Source organism: Lycium barbarum, chromosome 9 (assembly GCF_019175385.1).
Source record: "Lycium barbarum isolate Lr01 chromosome 9, ASM1917538v2, whole genome shotgun sequence".
NCBI classification, from domain to species: domain Eukaryota; kingdom Viridiplantae; phylum Streptophyta; class Magnoliopsida; order Solanales; family Solanaceae; genus Lycium; species Lycium barbarum.
The window spans coordinates 106,262,259-106,275,087 of NC_083345.1; the positions used below are offsets into that span (position 1 = coordinate 106,262,259).

A 12,829-nucleotide genomic window follows, 5' to 3' on the forward strand; every position below is an offset into this window, starting at 1 on the left:
TTATATTATAACAATAAATCCAAGGTAATGTATACCCTAACAGAAAGAACTCCCATCAGTCTAACAATTAGTTAACCGTAAAGGGTTTAATTTTTAGCAAATAAAAATCCAAAATGAATAACAAAAGAACTTGGGGAAATTAGAAGTCTATGACTTTCCTTGTTATCAAAAAGGAAAGTACACACAAATATTCAGAATAATTCTTCTGACTTCGATAAACATGCAATTAAATCATGAAGATGATCATTCGATGATACTCAGTAAATTAAAATGATAGAAAACTATTAACATCGCTTCTATAAGAGAATATCACAAACAAATCGAGTAAAGGTCTATAAGTTAGTACTGTCACACTTCAAAACTAATTATATTGTGAGTATTTCGTTGTCATCAAGGGTAATAATCTTTCACATTAATGTTGTCATAGTTTAATTTCGTTGGTGTGGTAGACAAATTCATGATTGATATAGCTTATGCTAAAAATTGTTTTTTATTCGTGATAAAAGAAATTAGCTAGTAATTATAAATTGAATTTAAATATTTAATACTAATTATGTGGATCACATGTGTATGATTATAAAACGAACACTATAATTAATAGAACCTTTTATTCAGACCAAACAACAATGATAATAAATACAATAACGTAAAGAGTATTAATCAACAAATTCTTAATTTTATATTTAATTTATGTATAACTTGTATATAAATGAAATAATTCCTAATCATTTTACGATGAGAAGCCTGCTTGTAGCAGATAATGGACTATATGCATTTGAAATTCACCTATGCTAAAATAACATTAAAAGATAAGGAGAAGAAAGAGCAGTATCCAGTAAAGTTATGCTGTTTATCAGCTTCTTCTCTTGAATATCCAACGAGATGGAGTAAAATCATAGCACTAAATGTTAACCTGCTATGCAAAATTTCATTTGAAATGTGTATTACTTACTAAAAAAAAGAAAGAGCACTATCTGTCAAAAATCATTAAAGGTTGCGTGGAGTAGCAAGTATTCTTCATTCTTAATAACAAGTTTTAGGTTTGAGTTTTGGGTATGAAATTCCCTATAGCAAAGACCACTTTAACTCATAAAGTGAGATTTTCTCACACGAATACGGATTAAATGGATCCCAAAACGGATATTAAACATCGGGTGAAAAATCAAAAGAAAAAAAGCTGAGTGTCAAAATTGGAGTCCGGAATCAAAATAACCCAAAAAAAAAAAGGTATGAACCAAAATACCCCAGGAAAAAAAAGAGGTACAAAAGTACCTTTAACGCATGAAAATCATGCGTTAAAGGACTTAACGGAGACGGTCCTTTAACGCATGATTTTCATGCGTTCAAGGCATGTCTTATTTTTTTTTTCTTTCATTCTTTCTTTCTTTCTATCTTTCTTTCTTCCTTCCTTCCTTTCTTTCACACTTTTTTACATACTTTAGCCATAGATTAATCATGCTTCGAGACTCCAAAACTTGAATATTTTATATAGAACCCTATTTATTTTTGTGCGATTAATAAGGTAGGCTCAACACATCGAGGATACACAAAACTTCGGATTGTCGTTTTAGTGGTTGAAAAGTGCTCGAAGTCCATTTTTGTTTGAAGACTTGTTGTCATTAGCTTTAAGTTATTTATGTTTTAGGGTTTCGTGTTATTTTTATATTAATGCGTAACTTTATTTTGACAATTTCACAAATAAATAAATTAACAATAAATAAAAAATTAATAAATTAATAATCCATAATCAATTAACAAAATATTAATTCATAATCAATTATTTCTGTGTAATTTTTTTTATTTTTTTTTGGCGTTATACCCTTCAACGCCCAACTAATTGGAGTCCGCAACTTAAATAACTTCAAAAGTGGGTTTGAGTACCAAAATAATCCATTAACGAATAACGAACAATAAGCTAAATCCCGAATAACGAATAATAAACTAAATCCCGAATAACGAACGATAAACTAAATCCTGAATAACAAACGATAAGCTAACATTAACAGAATTTCCGAAAAGGATTAGTTAGTTAACATAATTTTTTGACGAAGGATTAGTTAGTTAATATAAAATTTTGTTCGTTATTACTTTAACTACATGAGTTAAGTAAATTATAATCAACAATACAATATCATGGATTATTCAAAATAACTAATTAAATCCTCCATAACTTATCCTAGTTAAGTAAGTGCCAATTAGAGATTTTTTTTTAGTTAATTTCAAGAATAATGAATAATTTAGTATTTACAAATACGACACCTTCATGGATCTCCGTTAATTATTTGTTATTATGGCATTGTTAATATTTGTTAATTATTTCATTGTTAATATATTTATTTCTGAAATTGTTTTTCCCATGTTAATTACTTGATTATCGCATGTTAATCGTTAAATAAATTAGTTCGTTTTTTTACTAATAATATCTTCTCAACGCTCCCGCCGAGGTTTGATCCCCGGTGGATGAGATAAAAAAAAGTCAAAAGCCAAAGGCTTTACCACCAAGCCAAATTGGTTAAAGTAACAATGTAGACACTTTTTATTATTTTGTATGTTCACTAATGCTATCTAACTTGTTTTCTTAAATTGAATTTGGAACCTTGAAATTGACATTGAAAACATCATTATCACAGGATTATAGAATTTAAATATATTTTTCGCCATTAGATTTAAAAAAGAAATAAATGAAAATTGCGCACGAATTTGGGGGAAAATTGAAATTGAATGGGACAACGGACGTTTTTGGAAAATTCGGGGCGGGCGAACAGCCTTGCGGTAGTTTAGACGCATAGATCTAAAAAAAATACCCAAAATAAAAAAAAAATCGCATCAAATGGACATCTGAGCGCAAAGTTATGACTATTTAAAATTTCACCAACTTACAAATAAATTAGTGCGCAAAAGGTTTTTTAATGGGTTATTTTGGTACCCAAATCCACTTTTTGGGTTATTTAAGTTGCGGACTCCAATTAGTTGGGGGTTGAAGGGTATAACGCAAAAAAAATTACACATAAATAATTGATCATGAATTGATATTTTGTTAATTGATTATAAAAATAAAGTTATAATCACTAAAAATAAAGTTACACATTAATATAAAAATAACGTGAAACCCTAAAACATAAATAACTTAAAGCTAATGACAATAAGTCTTCAAACAAAAATGGACTTCGAGTACTTTTCAACCACTAAAACGACAATCCGAAGTTTTGTGTATCCTCGATGTGTTGAGCCTATCTTATTAATCGCACAAAAATAAATAGGGTTCTATATAAAATATTCAAGTTTTGAAGTCTCGAAGCATGATTAATTTATGGCTAAAAAAAGTGTGAAAGAAAGGAAGGAAGGAAGAAAGAAAGAAAGAATGAAAGAATGAAAGAAAAATAAAATAAGACATGCCTTTAACGCATGATTTAATAAGGCATGCCTTTAACGCATGATTTTCATGCGTTAAAGGTACTTTTGTACCTCTTTTTTTTCCTGGGGTATTTTGGTTCCTACCTTCTTTTTTTTGGGTTATTTTGATTCCGGACTCTCAAAATTGTTGGACCCTTGCATCTAGTCATTCATATACAAGTAGCTTGATCAGAACTATTGAACCAATATTGGTACATTGTGTTGTCAATTTGTCATCTGATTTAAGATTATTTATTCAAAGTTTGCTATGGGACCTTCCGAGCAGTGGCGGAGCCAGGATTTTCATCAAGGGGGTTCAAAAATTCTAAAAGGTAAATACACGAAGAAGTCAGGGGGTTCAACATCTACTATATATACATAACAAAATAATTTTAACTTTGAAAATACACTGTAATTTTTTGCCGAGGGGGTTCGGATGAACCCCCTGGAGCCAATGTGGCTCCGCCCCTGCTTCCGAGTAACAACTACAGTAATGATTTGGATGGATCCTAACATTTTCAAACAGATCATCTATTATTATGTCATTGCGATTACGTATTGGAGACTGACGCAAATTCCAACCAAGTCTTTTAAACAAATTCTTCGCAGATTGAGTCTGACTCCCAGCCCCAAGTATTATGACCTATGCTTAATGAAGTAAATGATAAATACTCACGCATTCTTACTAAATGCAGGTTACTACTCGACAATTTTGAAGGGCCTTCTATCCAACATATATTCATATAAGTCAATATTGTAGTTGATATTTTGTCCAAATGTGACTGTTCTAATAGTGCTAATACTGTTCTGTCACACTTTACTATACCGCCTTCATTTGTATATGACTATTATGTTAATGACCCTTCAAATCAAACTACCAGGAAAAAGGTCACATCTTGTGCTAACAGTTAGTTAATATATGAGATTATCTTCTTAAGGGAAAAAAATGCTTGATCGAGCATTTAAAAATCGAAGAATTCTAAAAGATTAAAAGTCGAAGGATACTGATAAGAGAAACTATTTACAGGGCCATTTTTTTTAATTTTTTTTAATTTTTCTTACTTGAAATTTAACTTTAAAGTATTTTGATTCAGTTTTTCGAATCTTCTTAAAACTCTTCGTAAGCTCCTTTTCAACTCAAAATGAATTCCCAAAGAGTTAAATGCTCTCCGCATTAAAGAAAGTTCAAAAGTTTATTTTTATTTTTTTATTTCTTGTATATAGACCAAAAGCTAGTTTTCTTCAACTTTTATCTGATTCCAATTTTTATTTTATTTTATATGTTTTCAAATGTTTCTAAACAAAATGCACATTAATTAATACTCTTATATTACTAATTTTTATCTTTTCGCGCGTGTCCTTTTGGACTTTTGGTTTATATCATCATGTCAGTTATGAAAAATTAGTTGGAGTTATGTTATACTTTTCTAAAAAAGTGGAGTAAAACTCTATTATATTGTTACAATCTTACTGAGTTCAGGAGAGCCAAAGACTTATACTAGGTGTCTAACAGTTAAAAAATTGTGAAAAATGTTATTTCAAAACTAATTTTTCATGTATAATTGAAAACATGATATATTTCTCTTGGTAAAATTACTTTTAATGTGTGGTTTTCTAATACCTATATTTCCCAAAAGAAAAGTATTCTCTGCATGCCTATAAGGAAAACCAATATTATTCCGTGCGTTAATTTTATTAGAATTTTTTTTTATTATTTTTTTTTTTTTGCCTTTTTACGTTGTCTTAGTAGTTTTACCAACACGTGCATGTTCTACCTTTCTTTAAATATTTAATAATTGTTTGGGAAAAGATTTTTCTTTTGTGATAACATCAGGAGCTGCATATAATGTTGTCATCTCTATGATGAAGATGAATCACCATCCCTTGGTAATATTTCCGATCAATAAGGATTCAGTATTTTCCTAATTAGTGTAACAATGAAGGTGATTCTGTTACCATTGTATTGCTAACTTGTAAATCCAATAGAAGTGTAGAACTCTTCTCATCATCAACCATATCGGTTCTTTTGCTAATGCTTTAGCAATTCATTTTCAATTTCTACACAAGAAAAGAGTTGTAAGATCTTGAATAAGCAACCAATACAGATGAGTGAAATGTGAAATTCAATGGGGCCGTTGTTTATAGAAAACTAATGGTTTTAAAATTGCTGCAAATGCAGCGCCTAAAATGCCTAATTCAAGTGGGGCCATATTTGCTAAGAGAAGTCATTAACTTCCAATATGTGTTTTTTGTGCGGATTGCCCTTCAAAAGGCGCAGGTCTTTAATTTTTGCCCCTCAAAATACTGGTTTTTAATTTTTGTCTTTCGCCTAATACTATGAGATTTGAGTTTCGAACCCGGCTCAGTAAAAAAAAAAATCACAAGGCAAAGTTTCGTGACAAAATTAGGCCTATCCGGAAAAAGTTAGGACTTAACTACTAGAAAAACTTAATTTACATGGGGATTTTATCTGGGAATATTTTCCGCATGTAATTCCTGCGGATTTTCATGCAAAAATGTAAAAATTCCTAATTTTTAGAATATTTACCCGTGGATGTTATTTCCCCAGGTAACTCCACTAGTAAATTTGGCGACATTTATCGCTAAGTTATTACCTGCGGATTTAGTTGGAAAAATAATCCCCAACTATCATGTTCGTAGGTAATTCTGCAAGTAAACAGCCAAAAATATAAGAAAACTATTTCCTTTGTGAACTCGTAGGAAAATTCCCATGTAATGGTACTTGTGGGTTTACCTAGGGATTATTTTTTGTGGATTTATCTGAGAATTGTATTATTTGAAAAATTATTTGCGGATTTCGTGGCTGCGAATTTATCTGAGGATTATTTCTTGGGGATTTACATGGAGATTTTATCACCTAGGGAATTACTTGGGAATTTTGTTCCTGCGAATTTACCCGGGGATTATTTCTTGAGGATTTACCTGGAGATTTTATTACCTAAGGCATTACTTGGGGATTTTGTTGCTGCGAATTATCTATGGATTTACCTGAATTTTTTATTACCTAGGGAATTGCTTGGGGATATTGCTGCGAATTTAGCTGGGAATTATTTTGTGGGAATTTACCTAGGGAATTATTTGGGGATTTTATTGCTGTGAATTTATCTGGGATTTATTTATTAGAGATATAAGGAATTATATATATTTCTACTGATTACAAAAGTTAGGGGTTGTATGCAAATTAAATAATTTAAAATTAACCTCCAAATAAGAAAAGTCAATATTCAAACAATGTCCTTCGATATTGACTTTATCTATTTTATATTTATTGATTATTTATACGCATATTTAGTTAAAATGTTGATTCCATATGAAAATCAATGTCGTGAAATTTGTTTGGATTGAACTATTAAGCATATTATGGTTGGTATTAATATTTTCTTGGACATACACTTTCACTCTAATATGGTCTTGAAAAGAAAAGGTTTAAAGCAGTAATTTTGACATACTTATTAATAACATCATCATATTTAGTTAATTTATTTAGAGTGAAAATCATTTACACTTTCAACTTTACTTTAAAAATTAAATTCTCCCCTCAACTTTGAGCACATTTTCCTCCTCATATATCAATTAAATTATCTTTATGCTTATTTTAATTTGTATTATCAACTTTTGCCCTTTTCTTTTACTTTGTTAAAATCATGATATATATATATATATATATATATATATATATTTAAATCTGTGTAACAAATCTACAACAACAAACCATAAATGATGTTCCATAATGAAACAAATGAGCATAAAAGAAAAATTAATTTTAATAATAATAATAATCAAAACTCTAATATCTATATAGATATGTGAAATAACAAAGAGTGACAATTTATAAACATATTTCAATGCAATATAAAAAAAAATATTAATAAGAATAGATGTAGATTTTACAATAAATTCCTAAATATTATATTGCCAATAGATTTTAAATTATAGTTTACAAAATATTCTACTAAAGACAATTAAAATTCATTTATCCATAAAAACAATAGAGAATAAGAGAGAAGTAAAACAACATGAATGTACGCACACCCATGCACCCAAAGACACACACACATGCACGCACGCGCACACACACATATATAACAATCATAAAAAATAGCGTAGATTTTGTAACAACTTTATGAAAGGATTATTTTATTTATAATGTTAATTAATGAACTTAAATAAACATCTATAATAGATATAAAATTATCTAAACTATAGGTAAAATGTGTAGGCTAGAAATAAAATATTTTATATCATATAAAAAAGATATTATAGATGGAGGATTGAAAATGTTAAAGGTAAAATAGACAATGCATTGGATAAGGGGGGAGAATGACTATTATTAAAAAACAAAATAGGTGAATTTTTAAAAGTTGGGAGATACAAATGATTTTCACTCATTTATTTATTTATTGATAATAATGTCATAAATATTTATTAAATTAAAGTTAATTGTAGGTAAAATCAGGTCCAATACTTACTGAATCATTTTCAAACAAAAAAATAAAGAAAATAATTAAATTTACAGCTTGATTTAGTGGATTGGAAGATTAGGAGAAATTGCAGCCATTTAGTATGTCGTACCACATCGGATTTGATAGCTACTTTTTGGGCTTTATAGGAAGCAAATGCTATACGGCGCTTGATACCTTTAGTGAAAGTTAGCAGCCGGAGTCAATTCCGAGGTCGTTTCTGTATTTCCATCGTTAGTCATTAGTCATTAGTCAGTCACCATAGTCACTTGATAGTAGTCATTAGAATGAGTTAGCCAAAAAAAAAAAATTTTTTTGGACTTATTTTAAGCACAAAATGATTTTAAGTTGGTCAGCTAAACACTAAAAAAAGTTGAAAACAGCTTATATAAGTCAATCCAGACGGGCTCTTAATGAATACTAAGTAAAATGACTTAATGGATACTAAGTAGATCAAAACTAAAAACAAAATTATCCACGAACGTTTTTCCATCAAATTTTTTTATGGTAGGAAATTCTGCAGGAAATTAAGTTACCTGTGAATTTTCTTATTTATTCTGAAGGAAAATCCCCATGTAATTCAGGTTACCTGTGATTTTTTTTTTTTAATTCTGAAGAAAAATTCCCATGTAATTCGCACTTTTCTAGTAGTGCTTAAGGCAGAGTGTTAATGCAAACCTCTACCTTAAGGTAGGGTTTTGCCTTATGCCTGAAGGTAAAATTCTACCTGTTTTGCCTTAAGGGAGAGTTTGCTTTATGCCTGGCAAAACTCTACCTTAAGTAGAGTTTACAATCAAACTCTGCCTTAAGTTAAAGTTTGAAACTCTATCTGAAGGTAGCAAAAGTTTGTCTTGCGAATCCAAATTTTACCTTGCGATTTTTTTTTAAATTTTTAACTGAGCGGGGTTTCGAACCCGGAACCAAGGGGTTTTTAGCGAAGCACAAAAATTAAAGACGACCAATTTGAAGGGCAAAAATTAAAGACCACCCCTGAATAAGGGCAATCGTGTAAATTGCCCTTCTAATACTGCAGAAAATTTGAGGGTGTGATTGTATCTTAAGTTACTCGGACTCTTCACTTTCAGTGCCGCACCCATGTCAACACGATGTGGGTGTGGGTGTGGGTGAGGGATCCGTACCTGATTTGGTCAAACGATTTCGGGTTCTTTGACCAAAATCAATAGATAAATTTTAGACAGACAAGAATTTATGAAATAAAAACAAAAGCAAGGGTTATTGCAATAACCATGTTGTACCTCGATATCATTTGCAATAGCCATGTTACACCAAAAAATAGTAAGGAGATGCATCTGTAATTATGTTACATCTCGGAGATTTCGGATTGTTGCATTGTGAGTAGACTTATGCGAGCTTAAGGTGAATACGAAGTCCTTACGAGATTAAGGAGAGTATTAGATAGATTAAAGTGCATGCCATAAGATTTTGAAGCCATATGAATATGTGAAACTAAGTTCGATGAAGGAAGTGAAATGTAAGTCATGTTTGGAGAGGTTTTCGCTATAATTGAGCTAATATTTATTTAGTAATGTCTGGAGGAGGGGCGATTGATGAGTGTCTGACGTATATATATTTTAACTCGTACTCTGTCAAATTATAGTATAGAAAGATGTCGAACCCACAGAGATTAGTTTATCTATTCTACAGACGTTTCTTATTTTAATTACTATTTGAGAATATCATAAGAGAGTTGATTGTTGAGTTAATTAACTAAATATGTGTAAATAAAGCAATGGAGAAATATTTTAATTTTTCACAAATGTAATAAAAAGTGTTGGGATCCTAACTTCACTTGATATTTCTATTATAAAGTAAATTCTTTAATCTTCAATTTCTATTTCTCATAAATGTATAAATGTCTCTCACGATTACATTTATATATTATTACTTCAGTTGAAGAATTAATCGCACTCCTCTCGGTTATACAAATTAATTATCAAAATAGTAATAATAAAGCACCAGAAATATATGCTTGAACTGAAACATGCTCTTTATAGTAAGTCCCTTTCGATTACCTTACTTGCTATAACTAATCAATACACTATCCGCCTCTCTCGATTACAAATAAGTGTAAAATTAATTATGACATAAAAGAGATAGATGTCACTAAATAAATGTTAATATCTATCAATACGACAATTAACTATGTTACTTCTTCCGCCTCTCTCGATTACAGAATTAGTAACAAATTAATTGGTAGTATAAATTAGATAAACGTGAACAAATAAAATAACATCTAACTATAAAACATATAAAAGTTAAATAGAAATCTTCCGCTCAAACATGTGAAATTGAGGAATAATATTATCTACTATTATATAGAAATATCAAGATCCGTCATTTTTCCAACACAAAAGAAAGTTACTCCATATTGGAGTTAATACAACTTATGGAAATATTCTTATCCATTAATAAGAAAATAGAAGAAATATTCAAGAAGAATAATTCCTCTATTTAATTAAAAGAGGGAACTAGAATAATTTCCTAAAATTAAATAACCAAAGAAACTATAAGGAAAAGGCTCTAGAATAGAAACAAAGTATTATTTTGCTTCCTCTATGTTTTTTTGTCCCTCTAAGCAGCTTCAAATGTTGATATTTATAGAGTTTCCTTCTTCAGCAAAATCTTCCCGTGTGCACACAAGCTTTTTGCAATATATTTCTTCCAATTTAGCCAATCAACAATAGGGTGTTGATTTAAGAAATTGGTGTGTTCACGAACCTTTTTTTCCAATTTGTAAGTATACATTGCTGCTCCCTTTCTTTTATTGAGAATAAAGTTTGTCTTCCCCTTCCTTTAGCTTTCTTAGTTTCAATTTTGATGGGTCCCACATTAAGGAAAATTTGCACAATTTTTTTCATCTTTGGAGCACTTCCTTTTTCTTTCTTTTGCTTTTCCTTTTTTGGATCTTCTTCTTCATTTTGCTCTCTTGATTTATTTATTAAATTATGATATTTCCTGCAAATAAAATATAGACATATTAATCTTTAAAATTAAATAACAGCTTAATTTATATATGGATTTTTGTCTTATCAAATACCCCCACACTTAAATATTTGCTCGTCCTCGAGCAAAGAAAACCATAAAATATAGTGACTAAATATTTTAAGTAATATCATGAGAACTTTCGGTAGAGAGGAATAGACTAAGATAATTACATGAGTTCAACAACCTTTAACCGTACTCATATTTACTTATTGAATATTGAACTAACAATAGTTTCTAATCTCAAGTGCGTCGCATCAAATGAAGAAAGATGCCCAGATATCACCTATTTTAGAACAAAGAAGAGCATATGTTGAAATTTCGCTCACTCTCAACAAAGAAATATATCATGTTACCGGAAATAACCATAAGTTTGACTATCATGTGATTATCCACTAATGTAGGAGTCCTTGAGCTGAGATCATGTAGGGTTTTCATAAGATTGTAATGTAGGCTTAGGGACGAGTAGGATACATATGGATAAGAGTGATTTAAATTCCGTATAGCCACTACACTTTTATTTTGTCGCTCAAACACGATTGCCTTCCAATTCTTTTTAAACAATAAACCTCTGTTCTTCTTTTTCAATCTTTTCACAATTTTTGTTATTTCCCATTTGAAAATGGAGTTGCCAACATTTCTTTGTTGCATTTTTTTTTTCAAATTTGCAAAAAAAAAATTCTTAGACAACATCTCTAAAAGATCAACAATCGCAATCAATTGTCCTTTCACTTTTTTTTTCATCATTCACACTAATTTTCTGCATTCAATCAACTCTCGAAGTGCCTAAAGAAAATAGGACGAACAAGTAGCAAGTCGTAATAACAAAAAGGTTAAGGGCTAAGACTTGGCGATCAATAAATAAGGGATAATTCATTTAGGTTCAATGGGGCTAGCAAGGGATAAAAATCATCGGGGTAGGTTAATTTAGGTCGTGGTTTAACAAGGAAGGCCTACTTTCATTTCTCAACTCAAAGTCTACCTAGAATTTTTCCTCAAACCACATTCAAGGCAAGTTCTAGATTTCCGAATAAACATGAGAACTGGGTAATATATACTGACCACACAATGCACTTGGGACTATCGAACAACATGATTCCAATCACCAATAAGCAAGTGGGAGCTTGGAAATGTAGTCGTACAACTCATGAAAGGTACTCAGTTAAATTCGTCTTTATGAAGACTCATGATTTTCAAATTAAACCAAGTTTAGCCGGCTTATTTACCAAAATAAAGAAATTACCTAAAATTCCTAAAAAGTGTTCGGTTCAAAATATTACGACCATGGTAAAGAACCGAACAAGAAATCCATGGAAGTACATGAAATAATTTATTTTACAAATAAATCAACTCAGGTTTTTTTTTTAAATATAAAGACACATTTGTTTTATGGTTTTTAGTATTTTAGTTTTTAAGTTAAATTATAATACATAAATAAAAAAAAATCACAAAAGGCTTTTTTTGTTTTTTTGTTATAACACAAATACATCATAAAGACATATATATATATTTTTTATTTTATTTTATTAAAGACATATATATACTTTTTATTTTATTTTATTAAAACACACATACATAATATATATAATACTCCTCTACCCCACGCTTTAAATAATGGCATGTCCCCGTGACGCACTATTTAGAAGTAAAAGGGTGTAGAAAGGCTCCCCTGAAATTTTTTTCTTTTCCGGGAGCTTGTGAACTCCACTCCTAACTCTGAATCCATTCCTCTTTTCTGATTCTTGAGGCGTCTCTTAGAGTTTATTTGGCCGAGTACAACACAAGATATTTTATCCGTACATGCATTCTGCTCCTTTTTAGTTTTTCTATCCTCATCTCGAGCGGTAAAAGAACATTGCAGTGTGATCCCTAACTCCATCTTCCATTTTTTTACCATGATCAGCCCATGCATTTTCCTGAAAATCTCCAATAATAAAATCCACAGAATCATA

At 30.2% G+C, this 12,829-nt stretch overlaps 1 non-coding gene across 1 annotated transcript; it reads left to right on the forward strand.

The window, feature by feature from the left end:
- The first annotated feature begins 796 nt into the window (after positions 1-796).
- LOC132612500 (small nucleolar RNA snoR97) lies at positions 797-909 on the forward strand. The gene has a single exon (XR_009571854.1). It is a non-coding gene; the product is annotated as a small nucleolar RNA snoR97 (small nucleolar RNA).
- The last annotated feature ends 11,920 nt before the right edge of the window (positions 910-12,829 follow it).